At 46.7% G+C, this 18285-nt stretch overlaps 1 protein-coding gene across 2 annotated transcripts in view; it reads right to left on the bottom strand.

Moving 5' to 3' along the window:
• EGFLAM (EGF like, fibronectin type III and laminin G domains) overlaps positions 1-18285 on the bottom strand; it is a 674079-nt gene that overhangs the window by 186189 nt on the left and 469605 nt on the right. The gene's annotated exons all lie outside the window — the stretch shown is intronic.

Genomic DNA, 18285 nt, shown 5'->3' with positions numbered 1-18285 from the left:
TAAGTAGGAAAAAGGAGCTGCAAACAGGAAGGCACCAGGTGGGCGGGGCTTGCTAAGTGGTGAAAAAGAGCGGCAAACAGGAAGGCACCAGGTGGGCGGGGCTTGCTAAGTGGTGAAAGAAAGCGGCAAACAGGAAGGCACCAGGTGGGCGGGGCTTAGGCCAGGTGACCTAGATCCACTTGCACCTGCTCACCATCTGCAAAGGAAAAGAGGCTGGAGGGCTCCTTAAGTAGGGAAAAGGAGCGGCAAACAGGAAGGCACCAAGTGGGCGGGGCTTGCTAAGTGGTGAAAAAGAGCAGCAAACGGGAAGGCACCAGGTGGGCAGGGCTTGCTAAGAGGTGAAAAAGGGCGGCAAACAGGAAGGCACCAGGTGGGCGGGGCTTAGGCAGGTAACCTAGATCCACTTGCACCTGCTCCCCATCTGCAAAGGAAAAGAGGCTCGGGGGCTCCTTAAGTAGGGAAAAGGAGCGGCAATTAGTAAGGTACCAGGTGGGCGGGGCTTTCTAAGTGGTGAAAAAGAGCGGCAAATAGGAAGGCACCAGGTGGGCGGGGCTTGCTAAGTGGTGAAAAAGAGTGGCAAACAGGAAGGCACCAGGTGGGCGGGGCTTGCTAAGTGGTGAAAAAGAGCGGCAAACAGGAAAGCACCAAGTGGGCGGGGCTTGCGAAGTGGTGAAAAAGAGCAGCAAACAGGAAGGCACCAGGTGGGCGGGGCTTAGGCCAGGTGACCTAGATCCACTTGCACCTGCTTTCCATCTGCAAAGGAAAAGAGGCTGGAGGGTTCCTTAAGTAAGGAAAAAGAGCGGCAAACAGGAAGGCACCAGGTGGGCAGGACTTGCTAAGTGGTAAAAAAGAGCGGCAGTCAGGAAGGTACCAGGTGGGAGGGGGCTTAGGCCAGGTGACCTAGATCCACTTGCACCTGCTCCCCATCTGCCGTACAGCAACAAACCCCAAGCAAGTAAAGACGCATGAGATGCCAGTGTGGGGGAGAGCTGAAGCAAGTGTTGCCTGATCTATGGACCCCTCATATGATCTCTGTGCTCTGTCCTGTCTCCTCCTCTTCCATTAATGGTGGCACCCGCTGGGAAGTCATCATGGCTTTCTTTGACTCCTCCAGAGGCAATGTCTACCTGAATGGCACTGTCATGGTGCAAGGGCCTCAGGTTAATCTCATCCTCTTTGATAAATGGTTCCCTCACCTCATCAACTTCCTCTCATATCCAGCTTTCCCCTTCTCCCCTCCCATGGCTACCTTGACCTCCTTTCCTTCTGCTCCATCTCAAGCTCCCTCCACACCCCTCCCCAGGGTGTACCCCTGATTTGTACCCCTCCACGGAAGGTTTATAAGGCTGGCAACCTTCTTCATCTTGCCACTTTCAACTCTCGCTCGGCTGTCAAACTCTCTTCTGACAACTCCCACCTCCTTGAAGAACTTGACCTTAATGTTACCGCGACTTGGTTCAAGGCCAGCTCTGTCACGCATTTTGACACTCTCCTCCCTGATGGCTACAAGATCCTCTCCACCCCCAGACCCAACAGGCCATGAGGGGGTGTAGCCCTGATCTTCCCAGAGTGGATTCCTGCCTCTACCATCTCCACTCAGACTTACTCTTCTTTCGAATGTCTTGTCTGCAGGCTCTCTCTCTCTCCTAGCCACTCTCTCACTGTGGCTACTCTCTACCGGCCCCCTGGTCAAATTACCTCTTTTCTCTCAGAGTGGTCTGATCTCTATGCCTCCCTCCTGGCCTCAACCACTCAACTCCTCTTCCTTGGTGATCTCAACATCCATCTTGATTCTCCATGTTCCTCAGCTGTGCTCTTCCGTGATCTCTCCGACTCTCTCTCCCTCTCTATCCTCCCCTCCGGCCGACTTACTCTGCCGGTCACACACTTGATGTCTTCATCTCCTCTGGCCTCCCCCTCTCTATTCTTCTTACCACTCCTCTCTCCTGGACTGACCACTGCCTCCTCTCCTCTCATCTGTCCATCTGTTCGCCCCAAGCCAAGCTTACCCCAAGATTGCCACCCACCTTCTCAGACATCAGGCCCATGAAGCGTGTGTCAATCAAGACTTTTCTTTCCACCTTCTCCCCCTCTTTTTCTCCTCCTTTCCTCTTTTCTCCCCAGATGAGGTTGCTAGACAAGTCTGATCTATGAATGTCTCATCAAAGCAGGTCCATCCCTGTTCCTCTAAAACCATTAAGAAGCACATTGATACCCTCACTCTGGCCCTTGTTGATTTCTGTAACCATTCTTTTGCCTCTGGATCCTTTCCCTCCCCCCTGAAGCACTCCCTTGCGCATCCTCTCTCCTCAAGAAACCCTCAGCCGATCCCTCTTGTCCTGCTGACTATCGCCCAATTTCCTTTACTCCCTTTTTGGGGAAGCTCATGGAAAAGCGTGCCATCTCACAGCTTAACCTTCACTCCGACTCTTTTGGATCTCTCCATGACCACTAATCTGGATTCAGAGCTGCCAGAAGCACGGAAACTGCTCTCCTGAACATCCGTGAAGACCTGCTCTCCAGCCTTGACTCTAACATTCCCTCTGTCCTCATCCTACTTGATCTCTCCTCTGCTTTCAACACGGTCAATCATACCATCTTGCTCAATCGTCTCTGCGACAACCTGGGCATCACTGATCAGGTTGTGGCCTGGCTGACCTCTTTCCTTTCTGATCGACCCTCCCAGGTACAACTTGGGTCCATCCAGTCCTCAATCTCCCTATCTACCTGTGGTGTTCCTCAGGGGTCCAACCTCTCGCCCTGGATTTTCAACCAATATCTGGCAACTCTAGCCTACTCATTTGCCTTTTCTGCTCAAACTTCCAGTGTTATGCTGATGACACTCAACTCATTTTCAGGCTTCCCTCAGACACCTCCTCTCCTTCCCTCATCTCTGATTGCCTAACTGTCATTCAGAATTGGTGTGCCGCCAACGATCTTTGTCTAAATGTCAACAAGACGGAGATCCTCCTCACTGGTACACCTTCACCATCCTTTCCCCTCACTGTCTTGCCAGCCTCCCTTGGGCATCCTCCTACCCCTACCTGCGAGGCTAAGAATCTCTGGGCCATCTTTGACTCCACACTTTCCTGCTCCGCACACATCTCTGACGTATCTAAAAAGTCAAACTTCTTACTGCACCGCCTTAGAGGTACTCTGGCTTTCCTCTCCTTCCCGCAGAAGCTCACTGTCTCTCAAGCTCTGGTTCTCTCTAGACTGGACTATTGTAACAGCCTTTTTTCTAAATCTACCTGCCTCCACTCTCCGCCCTTTACAACTAATCCAGAACAGGACTGCAAGACTTGTCCTTGGCCTCAAGCCCTGGGATCATATCTCTCCAGCTCTGAAATCCCTTACTTGGCTCCCTGTGGATTCAAGGATTACATTTAAAACCCTCTGCATTGTCCACAAGGCTTACTGGGGCCTGTATCCAAAATACCTTCAACTATCCCTCCATAAATACCTCCCCTCTCGAGCCCTTCGCTCCTCTACTTCTAACTCCCTCAGTGTCAGTCGTTTCTCAAAGAAACGAGCTGATGGCAGATCTCTGTCTTCGGCTGGGGCCTCCCTTTGGAACTGCCTCCCGGCCCCCTTGAAACTTGAGAACCATCTCCGGTACTGGAAGCACCTCAAGACCTTCCACTTCACTTCTGCCTTTGCCCCTCCACTCTCCTGCTGATCTTCTTTTCTCTCGTGGCACCGTGCACCTGGCCACCCTGTGTCCTATTGGGACCAGTTACATGGTCACCCTGCCTCTCTCCTGCACTACCTCCGGGCCACCCCTTGCACTGGGATCTGTATCTGTACCTATATAGCCCCTCATTTTTCTTCTGCACTTATCAGATATACATTATCTGACTAATCATCTTGCCACTTGCTGGCTGCACTACCATTTTTCACTGCCTTTATTTATTTATTTATTTATTGCACTTACTATTTATTCTGTTTCTCACCTCTGTTGTGAACTATTGCCACTTTCTCCCCCTTCCACGCACTTTCCCCCTTTTCCCCTTTCCTTACACTTGCACATTCTTAATGTCACTGAGCCTAGTAAGATTGTTGTTTTTGTTTCTCCCTTGTTCCCCTCCCTTTGCTTGGTCGTGCTCTGAAACACTTGTGTATGAAAAGAACAGTGAAACAAATAAGAAGGCGAATACACCAAGCAGCTGACATTGTGGGAAGATACCTGGCATGTCAGTATACCAGGTGATATGAAAAACCCATAGAAGGATTCCTGGCTGGGGAGTACAAGAGACTATACCAGGTGATTTAAGGAGCCTATGAAAGAAGTCCTGGCAGATAAGTACACCAGGCACCTGAAGTTAAAGTTGTATAAAGATTATGATACTGTGGGAAGATACCTGGAAGGGCAGTATACCAGGGGATTTGAAAAACCCATAGATGGATTCCTAGTAGGGGAGCATACCAGGCAATCTGCAAAGGTTACAAGAAGAGTTAAAGAAAGACTGTTGTGGAATCTATTGTTTGAACTTTTGTACGTCCAGTGAAGACACAAAGAACCTGTGAGAAATGGCTCTCAGCAGGTTCTCTCTAAACTGAACCCAGTCTATAAAACCTTTAATATCGAGAATTGTGTCATTCCAGTGCAGAGCAAAGTAAAAAACCTGGGCATCCTTTTGTAGGCCTTTATGAATGCGGATGTCTATGTTAAACAGGTTAACCGGAACTGTAATTGCTACCTCCACCTATTAAGGAGCATCCGGCCTTTTCTGAGTAAAAGTAAATGAACTATCTTAGCTCGAATCACCATACTTTCAAGATTAGATTATTGTAACGCCTTGTTAATCAGTGCCTCTAACTCCTGCTTAGAAAAATGCCAAATCATATAAAACAATGCTGTGCGCATTATCAAGAGAATCTCAAAAAGGGACCATATCTCGCATTACAGAAGGGACCTCCACTAGTTCCTGGTGCGGGCATGCATTAACTTTAAAGTTTTCACCCTTATGCATCGCTGCCTCTTTGAAACAACTCTGCCGTATCGGAAGTCCTTAGTCTGCTGTTATTCCCCAACCAGATCAATGCACTCCTCAAACCTGATGCAGGTTAATTTGCCCGGACAAAAACGATGACACGGACTGGGTCGATCATTTACAGTACACACTGCTACACTCTGGAATACCCTTCCACTAGCGTTAAGACTGAAAGAAAACACAAGGGCCTTTCGCAGAACATTAAAAACACGCTGGGCCTCATTACGCGGTAGGAGGTAGCCATGGCGCTATTAGCGCCATGGCTACCCCCTTACCGCATTCCGGGTCCGTGTTCCCGGAATAGGGACTTACCGGGTCATTCCGACCTTGGAGGACCCGGTAAGTCCCCATTCTGGGAACCATTCCCCATTCCCATTCGAGCCCCCATAGGGCTCAATGGGAATGGGGATGGAGCTAATAACGGGCCCGTTATTAGCTCCGAAGTCCCTTAACGGGTCGCTTCCATAATGCCTGGTAAAACCAGGCATTGAGGAAGGGGCCCGCTAAGGGACCTCGGAATAGGGTGGTAAGGGATTACTGGCACTGGTGCCTTACCGGTGCCGGTAATCCCTTACCACCTACCACGTAATGAGGCCCTCTGTTTCAAATAACTGATGGCCCGACTGTGATTGGCCTTCCCGAGGATCTTGATTCTCCCATCTATTCTGTTTGTACTATTGTGTAACGGTTGCACCCTGATGCCTGCAGGCTTTTGCCGCACTACAAATAAATCAATAAAAGAAATAAATAAATCAGTAAATAAAATAATGAGACACTTTTGCCATTCTACCTAACAATCCAGGGTTAGGGAATCACCCTGTGGATACAAAGATCTTAACTTGGAGAACATTTCTGATGGAGTTATCCTTATATTTGTGAGCTATAACCACTTTTTGCAAACATCAAGTCAAAGACATTTCCTTACACTCTTTGTTGTTTTGTTTTTAGTGTGAGGGTCAGTTTAGGGCGTTTTGGACACAAGGACAGCTTTTAAGTTACAGACTACCTGACACCAATAGATTTTTAGTTTTAGATTTCTAGGTGGGGAAGCTCCTCTTTACAATAGGGCTAGAAAGGCGTTTACCAACCCATTTCATGTTTAATAAAATGTCTGACATTGAGAACACCACAACTTTGTTTCCAGCTCTCATTTCTGACCTCTCACATAGTGAACCTTTTCCTCTCTCAATCATTTTTTTTTCTGCAGCTCTGAGAACCTTTGTTTGTTTCTCTTGATGGATTCTGCTTTCCTCCATCTGTTTCAATTGCATCTATATTTTACTATTTCAGCACACCGCACCTTTAGGGGCAGTGTTGCTGGGAGCTGTTTGGTTATACTTTATTTTCCCGGGCTAACTTAAATGTTACACGGATAGGGGGATACGTTTATCTTACCTAGGATTTTCTTTTGTGCAATCAGCCCATCCCACCTTATGTGGACGGCTGAGGGGATACATAGAAGCCCTTCCTCGCTTCTGTAACGTTATAGTTACAGTGGCAAGTCTAACTGAGTGGCTGGTGGCAGTGAATTATTTTCTACCAAAATGTTGTAGTTTTTACAGAAATATTGCTGTCGCAGCTGTGGTAAAGACCACATGGGTCACCATTGACCTAAAAGGAGGCATGTCATCTTTTTTCGCTAGCTCATGATGGCTTGCCCTTTCTTGAGTCCTCCTCTGCTACCCTGGTTGGGAGATGTCCTGCTGATTACTTTGAATTCAACTGGCTCTCTTTGAGAAGCCCACCCAGAAGCACCAGTGTGTCTGGGAGAACAGGAAGCTGAGAGGACACCAAAACTCCTCAGGCCTTTGTCCTCCAGTGTGTCTGCTTTGTTCAAGTTCTAACTGGGTGCCTGGCTGTACTCCTGGGACATGCACCACCCAAATGCTGAATGGTGCATGCATGCTGATTTGCTAGGTTCCTGCATACAAGATGAGAGTCTTGTTGTTGAAGCCAGAGTTGACCACCAAAAGAAATATCCATAGAAGAAGGAAGAGGAAGGACATCTGCAGCCACCTCCAGTTACCACCAAGCTGAATAAGTGACCACTGCAGCTCCAGCCCTTTCTTCTGTGTGACAGAGAAGATCCAGACCGGATGACTTTCTCGCTTGAACTGGTGGGCCAAACCTGACTCGAGACCAGCTTCTGCTTGAGCCATCTCATGAAGTGCTGCGACCTTCCAGGCCTGCAATACCTGAATACCCTGGGATCTCTGGCGCTGGTGCGGTGCATCATCTCATTGAGCATGGTTCCAGCGGCAAACCTGTGGGCACCTGTCTGGACCTACAGTCACCCTAACCATAGAAGTCCCCTCAGAAGGTTCGAGGACCAAAAGAAGGAAGAAAGTCTGCCAGGTGACAACTGTCGCTGCTACAAACCTGGTGTCAAGCCTCTACATCCAAGTGCTGTGAAGATCTTCTCCTGGGCATGCCTGTGACCGAGTCTAAACATTTGCACTCACCAAATGTTCCTCATCCAGCCACCAAAGCCAGATACACACACCAGAGCTGCTGTCGTCTTACCTGAGGGACCCGCAGATAACATTGCTCTTCTTCTCTCTAGAAGCTACTGTCTAACTTCTGGTTACTTACCTGGGCAGTTTTTGTGTTGTTCACTCCTCCTGAGCATCCTGAGTCAAGTTGGGGTGGAAGACCCAACCATATACTCCTGGGCCTAAGCACACTTGTCCCCAAGGCTGAAATCCTTCCGCTGGCCTATCTAGCTCAGAGAACCCTTTGAATCAGAATGTGTTAACTAGCTGTAAGTTAAAAGCATCTTCCAAACTTTGACAGCTTTGACAGTGTTTGCCCTCCTTTATTCTGCTGCCAAAGGGTCACAGGTCCCACAGTGTCCCCATCTGACATATTGAGACTCATTTCCCAAATAGGGTTGGACGTCTAAAGTTTAGCCCTATAGAAAGTTATCTAAACTGCATGGTTGATAAATGGTTTTCTAACTCAAAGCTTCTCTTGATACTTACCGGTTTTATAATCTAAAGGTCTGGGATATGAGCATTGTTACTGCAAATGTCCCAGTGTATAGATGTATGAACTTATCTTTCTTACCTGAATTGTATTTTGCATTAATACCCGGCGAGGGTCAATCAGATTGTAACAATCAATCTGAATGGCCCTCGCTGGGGCTTTACCCGACCAGTAATCCCTCTCCCCACTACGTTCCTTCATGTCCCTGTATGGGGGGTGTGGCAGCCACTCAGTCAATGAGGAGGCTCCAAATGGGGTAATCCCCGCTCTGAGCCACCGGATGGCTGGAGACTGCCATCTTCCCCTGCCGGGGATAGAGGTAAGTGTTTTCCCTCTCCCCACACCCCCCAATCCAAACAATCCCCTCCCCGCCCTCTCAACCCTACTTACCTGCTTTTTGGTCCATTTTGAGAGTGGCAAAGCTGGAAACACTTCTGTCCCCAGCGTTGCCGCTCCCGATCTGGCCCTCATGGAAAGAAAGAAGAGACTACACATAGTCCTTTCCATGGCAGCAATTTTTTTGTTTACTTTTTTAATGGGCACCATGGAAAGAGAGAAGGGACTAGATGTAGTCCCTTCTCCTGTCTCCATAGTGGCCATTTTCTGTTTACTTTTTTTTTCTATTTCTTTCAATGGCTGCCATGGAAAGGGAAAGCGGACTTCATTGTCCCTTCCCCAGCGGCCATTTTTTTGACATTATTTTTTCTGTTCCGAAAACACTGGAGCGTTTTGCAACAGAAAAAACAGACTTTTAGTACCCCGGTCTTATGGGCCCCCGCGGCTCAGGGCTTATTGCTTAATTGACCATTGCCTAGTATATATAATAAATATGCATAAATATGCATATGTTTATTTAACTACAATGTGTATTTCCTTGACTGCAAGCATGCTCAAAGGTCTTTGTACTCTACTACAGTCCTTCTCCCTCCTAGACTAAGCCTGGCTGCTACGCCATAGCTACCAAACCTTTTTGGTGGTTCAGCCAAATCTAGGAATTGCAGCCCTGTACATTTAAGTCTTCTCTAGTCCTACCATAGGGGGACTTTAGTAAAGCTCCCTAACAAAGAGCACATATTATTTTAACATCTCTGTGTCACCCGCGGAGAAATCTGTGAGACCTGTCCCTCCTCTATATCAGTGCGCATTATTAAAGGGCAGTTGTTCCAACTCTGCCACTTCTGTTGACTGTCACCAGATTGCGTGCACATTCTCTTGTCTCGCTTTGTCACTCTGGAAGCAACTCCTCCTGTCTATCAGAACCCTAGAAAAGGTGGCGTTGTGCCCTGTAGTCTACCCCTCCTAGAAGTAGCAGTTCAGTCCTCAAAGCGCCAGACAGACCATGGTGGCGGCACCAACAAAGGATTGTATAAAAACCCAAAACAAGTGAAATAAAATCAAATGTGTTAGAATGATGTACTTTGAAACTCTCTAAAGGGGTAGGAAAATTAAACACTGTATAAGTGTTCAAAGGTTTTCGAGTTTTGGAAGAATGATGACTATATACATTACATAGGTGACACGAATTTTGCTGCAAATATAACACAACTGGATCCTTGTTTTTATCTTGCTTCTTGTTATTGTCAAGTAAATATGTGCTCTTTAAAGCGCTTTGGATAAAGGCGCTATATAAATAACACATCATTATCATTAAATATACATTTTTCATACTAAAATGTTCGGTCAAAAATAGTAATTAATAAGAGGACTGTATTTTCAAAACGATTGTTTAGACCAAACTGTTGCAAGTTAGAGTGGATTCAAACATTTGCTTTCAAGAAGAAGACATACTTGTGCCACCTTTATCCACAAATGTACACGTGTAAGAAGCCTCCAAAGTGTCTACATTGGGCTGGAAGTCACTGAGTACTCGCCTGTGCAGGAGAACGCCCTAATATGGCAGTATTCTGGAGCAGTGATGAAGGGTCAAGCCTTGGCTCCAGGCAAGACATATTATGCACCATGTTGTATTTGTTTTTATTTATTTGAACATGGTGAAGGAATGTACATCACCGTGTATGACTAACTGGGAAATCCCAAAACTGGCTGCCTTACACTAGAGATTCAAGGACAGACACATTAATCAATTGGGAGGCTTTGGTTAGTGCCGACATGCAAACATTACTGACGTATTACATGATTTTTTTATTTTATATTAATCAAGTTATATGTTTGCCATTTGCGTGGGGTAAAGAATGAGAATTTGTAAGGCCTCCTGCCAGAGGCGTTGCAGGGGGGGGATAAGGGGGCTATAGCCCCAGGTCTTTTGGTTGTAGCCCCAGATAGAAGATCAGGGGTTACAACCAAAAAGCTATAGCTAGCCCCCAGTCCTGACAGTCCCAAAATTAGCGTAGCCCCGGATCTTTTCCAGACCTAGGAACACTCCTGCCTCCTGCCTTTGTAGTACTGTGGGAAATAAGCACAACAGATAGGCCTAGAGGTATTCTCATGCTATCAATGTGAGTGTATGCATGTTTCCATGTCTCCTTTGTCATGTAAGGTAATTTGCAGTGTCTGAAACAGTGTTTCTATATCAACATCCATTGTTAATTTTCTGTGCCAGAATACATTTTTCTAACAAATAGTTTAAATGAAAGCACTTCCTGCACAATAATATGTTAGTAAAACTGCTCTAACCCATTAGAATAGGGTAAACACCTATTTGCTTAACCACATACCTGCACAAGATATCACTGTTCACGTCCTGAGTCTGTTGTACAATGTTGAAGTCGTGGTCCTCTCCCACCTGGATGGTGGCGATGCCCTTTTGGAAGGCCTTCTGGCAACTACCCTGACAGCCCTGAGATGTGTCCTGAATGCTGCAGCATGAATCGTCAAAGGACACTGCAAAGTCAACCACATCACCCCATCTCTCATTGAACTGCACGGGTGCCTCCTTCAAGCTCGCATCTTCTTCAAATTCTGCATATTATCTACAAGGCTGCCAGCCTGAAGTCCCCAAGCTACCTCACCTAAAAACTCAACATCTCTTGAGGCCTACAAACCACCAGAAGTAAGGACATTTGCAGACTTAAACTCGCTGGTGCGGGAAAGAAAGAACCAGATGACAGGCCTTCTCTGCCTATGCCCCAAGACTCTGGAATAACCTTCCCATTAAAACATCACACTCGCCCAGTCACTTCTAGAGTTCAGGATGGAGCTGAAGACCCTCCTCTTCATGGAATGGCTCCTTCCTAAAACCTACGTCTACACACCCTCCACTCCCCACTGTTTCCTCCCCTGATTGCTTGTAGATCCGTTGCTGACAATTTGCCACTTCCTCCTCCCCTGTAGTTATCTCCCCACTCCCTTGTTTCTCTGATCCCTTTACCATGTTGTTCTCCCTATGATTGTAAAGCGCTCCGTTGCCTCTCGAAAGCTAGGTCTGTGCTCAATAAATACCCTAATAATAATATTAATAATAATAGATGGCCACATCCTCGTGAGACTATAATTGGGTGTCCCACATTTAGGAGGTATTTCGTGGCTGTTCTAAACCGGTTAGCTTCTGTGTCAAAGTCCCTGTCTGTTTTTGCGACTTGCACAGAGAGTGAAAAAGGGGGTCAACTACCTCCGTAAGTCTGTGCATAATGAGCCATGGGCAGAAACTGGAGAATCCCGGGGCACTCTTCTGCTGTACTGGAAGTTTGGCAGGAACCAGTCACGCCTTAGCCCAGACCATTCCTGGTGGAAGGAACCCTCTCCATTACAATAATACAGCAGCACAGCTCAACCATCAAAGCCATACTCTCCGGCGTTTCGGAATATAGCATTGCATCTCCACAAAGGTGATTCCAAAACCCTAACCTCACCCAAGTCCCCAGCACAAGTACCTATAACTTTCCCTTTAAAATAATACGTTTCCATTATTAAACATGCAAGGATTTTAATATCTATTTCCACTCAACCAGTATCCAGAAAAACTGATAAAGGTACAGACCCAGCCCAAGAAAGTTTCGCAGTCATAAAAATACAATCATGGGATACGGTTCTGAAAGCTAAAAACTCAGCCACACTGACTGTGAAGGCTCCTTGATGGACTCTGAGGCCCTTCTGGAATCCGCTCCACCCCCTAAGGATGCAAGGTTTCTTCACACAGGAAGAAGATCTTCAGCAGTGAACCACACCCTGGCTCTGCAAATTGCCCTAACTTCAGTGTCAACTGCAAGGGGGTTGGGGAAGCCATGTTGGTACCAAGCAGCGGTGCAGAGAAGGATCCACCACTGAGGCGAAGAACAACCTGGGGACTTGGCTTTATATAATTCTAGGACGGCCAACCTTACCATAGCCCCATAGCCAAATCACAGCTCAGCACAAGGCCCACTGGTTCCATGTGATAATATCCCTGCAACGATTTTTGCCGCGATAATACCATATGGAAACTGCTGGGGACACCCCCACAAACCCCATATTTTTATAAAGGGAGCAGGGTCCACCCCCGCAAGCCCCTCTCCCATTTACCACAACATTATCCCCATAATAAATGTTGCCTAGGTTGTTTCTCAGCGACTATATATATGGAGACATTATTTATGGGGATAATATTACCTGATACCGGCCCCATTGTACAGGTCCCGACACTAAAGGGAAGATATCCCCAAGCCGAAAGGTTACTGCTCTTCATAAACAAGGACACTCATTCAGAAAGCGTGGGTGGGTTTGCTGGAGACTAGAGAGCTTGTGGCAGCAATGGAAAGCAAAAGCAGGTGGTAACAGTAGGAAATGGGAGATGCTACGAGAGTAGATTGACCGATAAAAGGCAGTGCAGCTAAAGGAAGTGATAACATCAGGATCACAGATTAACCAGGAAGAGGTGGTCTAGCTCAAGGAAGTACTAACATCAGGAGGGAAGATTAACCAGGAGATGTTGGCAGAAAAAAGGTGGTAACTTAGACAGGAAGATAGACACGATCAGGTGGTTGCAATAAAGAAAGAGTTACTTTCAGAAGGAGAGAGAGTGGCCGGGTTTTGGAACTCATAAATGGAGTGCCAGACCCACGAGATGAGCCTAGACAAAGGAAGATGCCCACTGCAAAGCCAGGGGTGGAAAGCAAGGGCAAACCACAAGGAGTACCTCGAGATTTGGGCATGGTACCAAAGAATATGAAATAAGAAGTTGTGAGTTTAGATGCACAGATTCATAACGGCATAACGTCCAGGCATTTTTACGAGTGCATTTTAAACGTGTACAAAATAACGAAAAAGGTTTTCGAAATCGGTTGGTTGGTGGGAAAGGGCAGATAAGGCGTTGGGGGGTTGGGAATAGGTACAAATAGGTGGTGGGGTGGGTGTTTGGGGGCGATAACCCCCCCAAAAAATCGATTACCTTTTTTCTGTTATTTTATTTATTTATTTATTTACATTTATATAGCGCGCAACCAGCCCAGGGGCATTGAGGCGCTGTTACTTGCATTAAACTTAGTTACATGTTACAGGCATGGTAGAAGTTGTTGACACATTGTGAATGTTACATATTTTGTACACGATAACATGGAGACAGTAGAGCCCCAGGGTGAAAAAGAGATACAGACCGCAGGGCCGTGAGATGATGCAGAAGCAATCACCATAAGTGAAGAGAGGGGCACAGATGATGTGAGAGCAAGGCATCAGAGATCACTAAGGAGGGAAGTGAAACAGGAGTCAGATTCTGTTGAGCAAAGCCGGCCCTAGGCAGAGGAACAGCCTGTGTGTAAGATTAAGACACGGTCGGGAAGGCTACCAACAGTTTACAGAGCAAAAGAGGAAAGAGTCTGAGGTTCACCTAACCTTCCCTGGGGAGCCATCTCTAGCGGTTACTGCATACCATGTCTAACTAGTTACCTGCCTGCAAGATTGGGTATCAATGGTAGCCGAGGGGTATGGGACGCCAGAAAGCCTGCATCCAAAACAAACAAAGGAAAACAGTTTGGGATCCCATTGGCCCGCAACACAAGAGACAAGGGACTTGCAAGATCCTCAGACATATTTTAAAAGACTTGCCCATTGTCTCAACAAGCCTGGCGCTTGAATACCCACAGATGGGGAAGCAAACATGGTACCAAGAAGAGCGACTTGGCTGCTGCTATTTTTCGTTTGCTGGAGATTCCCAGTTTTGCTTTAGTTGACCACATTTTTTTTTATTAATGTACAAATCGAAATCGTTGAAGCAACAATACATATCTTGGCATCCTTTTCAAGCCAAGATGTCCTACGTGACACTCATTAAAACACATTAACCTCTGGCCAAAGCACTATGCAACCGAATACACCACCTTTGTTTGTAACAAAGATTTCAGGAAGATTGTGGTGGGAGAAAGCCACAGTCTCATTTACAAAATCCTATTGCCACAATGCCCTCACTTTGACTGTGGCTGTTAGGGAGTTTTTCTAAAATGCTCCCATTTAGGACTTTATAAGACTCTATACTTGGCAATACAGAACTCCAACTTTTAGCATAGGCCTGTACCCCTCAAGGTATGGGTAGGGTTGCAGAGAAGCCAGGATTATCTTAGGAGGGAGAGAGTGCTGTGGGAAGGTACTAAGAACTTGTAGTATAAATGTGTCCAAAGAAACACTTCTACACTCTTGGAGTTATGTAGAAATAAAGCTTTATTTTATATATACACAGGCAAAGCAAATTCTTTAGAAAGGTAGGTGCCGTCTTAAACAATAAACACAGTGTAAAACCAATACAATACATCTGGTAAGTAAACCACAGTGTAAAATACTTATAGAATGGCAGTATGCAATTCAGGATAAGTAAACACCACTTTGTAGCAACTTTGTAGAATATTTTGTTTCAAGAATAAAATGAAGTTACAGAAAGAACATTAGCATGTAAGTACTTTGCAACACTTGTGATATTTTCTTCACAGAGGCTTTATGCTTTAGCAGCCCTTCCCTGACTAGACTTGAGTGTTCGCAGAGGCAGAAGTGGACACTCGTGGTCCAGTGGCCAGATGTAGGCAGACCAGGAGCAGGCACAAACTGTAAGAAAGTCAGAGTTGCAGAGGATTTCTTCTATAGCAAGTACGTGTTCGATCCCCGGTCCGCACTTAGAAACCGCTGGATGTTTAAGCGCGTTATAAATACGCAACTAAGACAAAAAAAACCAACAATTACGCAACTAAAGAACAAACAATTCCTGTAACATCGCCTCGATGCCCGCAGGCTGTGTGAGCGCTTTAAAAATGCAATAAATAAATAAATTAAAAAGTAAAATGCTTTGCAGTCGATAAACGGGTTCAGGGACTTTGTAGAAGGTTCCCTGGATGTGCACCAATGTTAGGCCTGGTTGAATGTGTATCTGCGAACTCAAATTCAAATTTGTGAATCACCACCCTAGCCACACAGGAGCAGCAGAACGACTCTGGGTAAGTATTACCTTGATTCTCACAGTACCTCAGAAGTGAAGAAGATGATGCAGGTGGATGCCCTCACGATGCAGCAGCTACAGATCCGTTCACCAAATTCTTGGTCTTCAGATGAATGAAAGGACACTGGAAGGGATTTTGCAGCAGCAGTCGAGTGGAGAGGCCCAGGCAAAGGATTATTCCTTGCTTCTTGTGGCTCTATGATTTTGGCACCCTTTTCAAGACGCCAGATGTAGAACGGTTCTCATCCGATTGATTTGCATCACTTTCTCAGTCCAACACTCTGGTGAGGGGACTTCAAGGCATTGAATCTTGCCTCTGCTGGTCCAGAGGAGTCCATCAAAGTTTGAGGAGTATTCCAACTTCAGAGGACGATGTACTGTACAATGGTTGCAGGTCCCAGGGTATTGGCGGTTTGCAGCCCATGAACGTCACAGCTCGTCATAGGATGGCTAACAATGCAGGTTGTCTTAAGACTAATTAGTTACACCTGTCTAAGGGAAGGAGACGTCCTCTTCAGAGTTCCTCTGTCACATGAACGAAAGGGTCAGCATAGCAGCAGTCACTCAGCATGCATCTCTGGTCGCTGGAAGTAGCTGCAGGTGCCTTCTTCTCTTCTTCCTCATTGGATTCAGCGCCAGTGGTCAACTTGTCTTCAGCCTCAGGATGCAAGCCTTCTATCCTGGAACCCAGCCAATCAGTACTCATGCAACATTCAAACTTTGGGGGGTGGCTGTCCTTTTATGACAACCAACCTCCAAATTGGTACTGGCTCTAGACAGGTATGCTAGAAAACAAAGAACAGCAGATTTATTGACCTCACAGACACACTGGGGCCTCAGCGGGCTTCAGAAAGGATTCCCACAGAAAACAAATGTCAGACAAGGACCTCCCCCATGCAGCACAGCAGAGGAAAGACCAAAAAACGACAAGAAAAATAGAAATGGTAAAAATAAGAATACGGTCACCATTTTGGGTCAATGGTGACCCTTTGGTGCATTACCGAGGCCGTGAACACAGCCTGTAAGAATTACACAAATGTCAGTAGAACACGTCCACTGCCACCAGCCGTTCAGGTATGCTTGTTACTGTAACATAAATGTCACAGGAGCAGTGAGAGAGGGGATACATTGTAACCCCTCAGCACTCCACATAAGGTGGTGTGTGCTGATCTCACAATATAAAATGTAGAAAGGACAAAAGGTATCCCTCTACCCTTGGGAACAGGTGTTCTTACAAGGAGAATATAAGAAAATAAAAAGGGAAGCCCAAGGGGCTCGTGAGCAACACTGCATAGAAAGTGCTGTGTGCTGCAAAAGTAAATTACAGATGCATAAAAAGTTGAAGGAACGTGTCGGGGGGGAAATTCTCCCGGGGTCGGCTGGGCCGTCCGCGGACCTCCGGGCGGGGAGGCCCCAACTCCTCCCGTATATCCCAAAAGAGATAGAGTATGAGACACACGCAAGAAGCAAGGTGATTCTGCTGTTTATTAAACAAAACGGCAGGGATGGCCAAGGATCGTACGCGTCCATCCTGACACTCTCTCAACATCGTGGGGCTCGCAGGCCCTTTTTACCTTAGCATGACGCGCTACTTGCGTCACCTGAGAAAATTAGCAAAAAACCTATCGCCACTCTGGATTGGTTCCCCGAGTGGTAGGGTTAGTATAGCATACGTATAGAGAACGTTGTTATTGGTTAAGGGTCAGTCAGGTGGTATACTTGGGTTGTCCCTTGAGTTTGATACATAAAAATTGTTACATGAAGACCCCTGAGGATTGGTCAATGTTAATGGCGTCAGTGATAAGGGTCCCATGTTCTGATTGGGTCACCCGTCACTTGCAACAATGTTTCACTATGGGTATGTGCAGACAATGTGAGGATTTATTCATAAGCAGGAAGGCCAACTACTCCCACCGCCGCAGATGTCTTATTGAGTCGCTTAATTGAATCTGCCTGTGTCTTGAGACGGGGGGATCCAGGCGCCTTCTTCCTCCTGGGCTTGGCACCCTATCAAGTTCGGCTTGGTCACGTGAGGTGGGACCGTGGTTGAGGCAGAATTCTGCACAATTGATATTGCATTTCTCACTGTGTGCCTGGCTTATCTTGCAGGTGCGACCTTGGCGTCGGCTTGCGGCGTGCGAGATTGCAACATCGTGCCCTTGGCGGTGTGCTTTCGCCGGGCTCATTCTGCAGGGTCAGCAACCGAACTCTTGCTCATTTAATGTTCATGGAAGCTTTTGCTTGCGGCCTACTTGGGCCTGGTGCATAGGTGGAACCATTTGATGCAGAGCGCTTTAGGTTATGGTATCATATTGCTCTATCCCCAGTATCGTGTCTTCGTTATATTTCTCATTATGGTACATGGTTTTAGAAGAAGCGTGAGCAAGCCTTTTTAGATGAGTTCATTATGCCTCTTGCGTTTCTGCATTTGAAAAGCCTATGTGGAAAATAATAAAGATGCACGTCCGTGGGTGTGTCCGTCGCCTACATCATAGCACTGAGTATGTTTTTCGTGTGGATTGGTGTGGGAGTGTCCGGTGTGTATGTTTGCACGAGTGTGCTGACAGTTAGCTAGGTCGTCATGGCATCTCTAACGATGTGTTGATTTGGTGCTGGATGGTTTAGTCGAGTTCATCCATGCCGCAGGTGTCGGCATGTGCAGGGCAGGCTGGTGGGCAGGCGGGTGGGCACATCCGTATGTTCTTGTACCAGGGTATTTGGTCGTCTGGGAGATGGGGGGGTGTCTGGGCCGTGATCCTCTAGGCCAGGGTTGAGAGGGGATTGGTGGGAGCCTTTTGTTCACTTTTCCCACTTCAAACGCATGACTCCAAAAATAAGGTATGGAGGGACACAAAAATGACTGCAGTAGTTAGAGTAAAAGAAGAGGTGAGTGGGGGAAAAAGTGATCACTCACCCAGGAACATAGACAAGAAATCCACAAGTCCGGCAAAAAGT

Source organism: Ambystoma mexicanum, chromosome 6p, assembly GCF_040938575.1.
Source record: "Ambystoma mexicanum isolate Mex_15411 chromosome 6p, UKY_AmexF1_1, whole genome shotgun sequence".
NCBI lineage: Eukaryota > Metazoa > Chordata > Amphibia > Caudata > Ambystomatidae > Ambystoma > Ambystoma mexicanum.
Note: the sequence above shows the minus strand (reverse complement) of the source record. Positions and strands in the feature narration are given on the sequence as shown.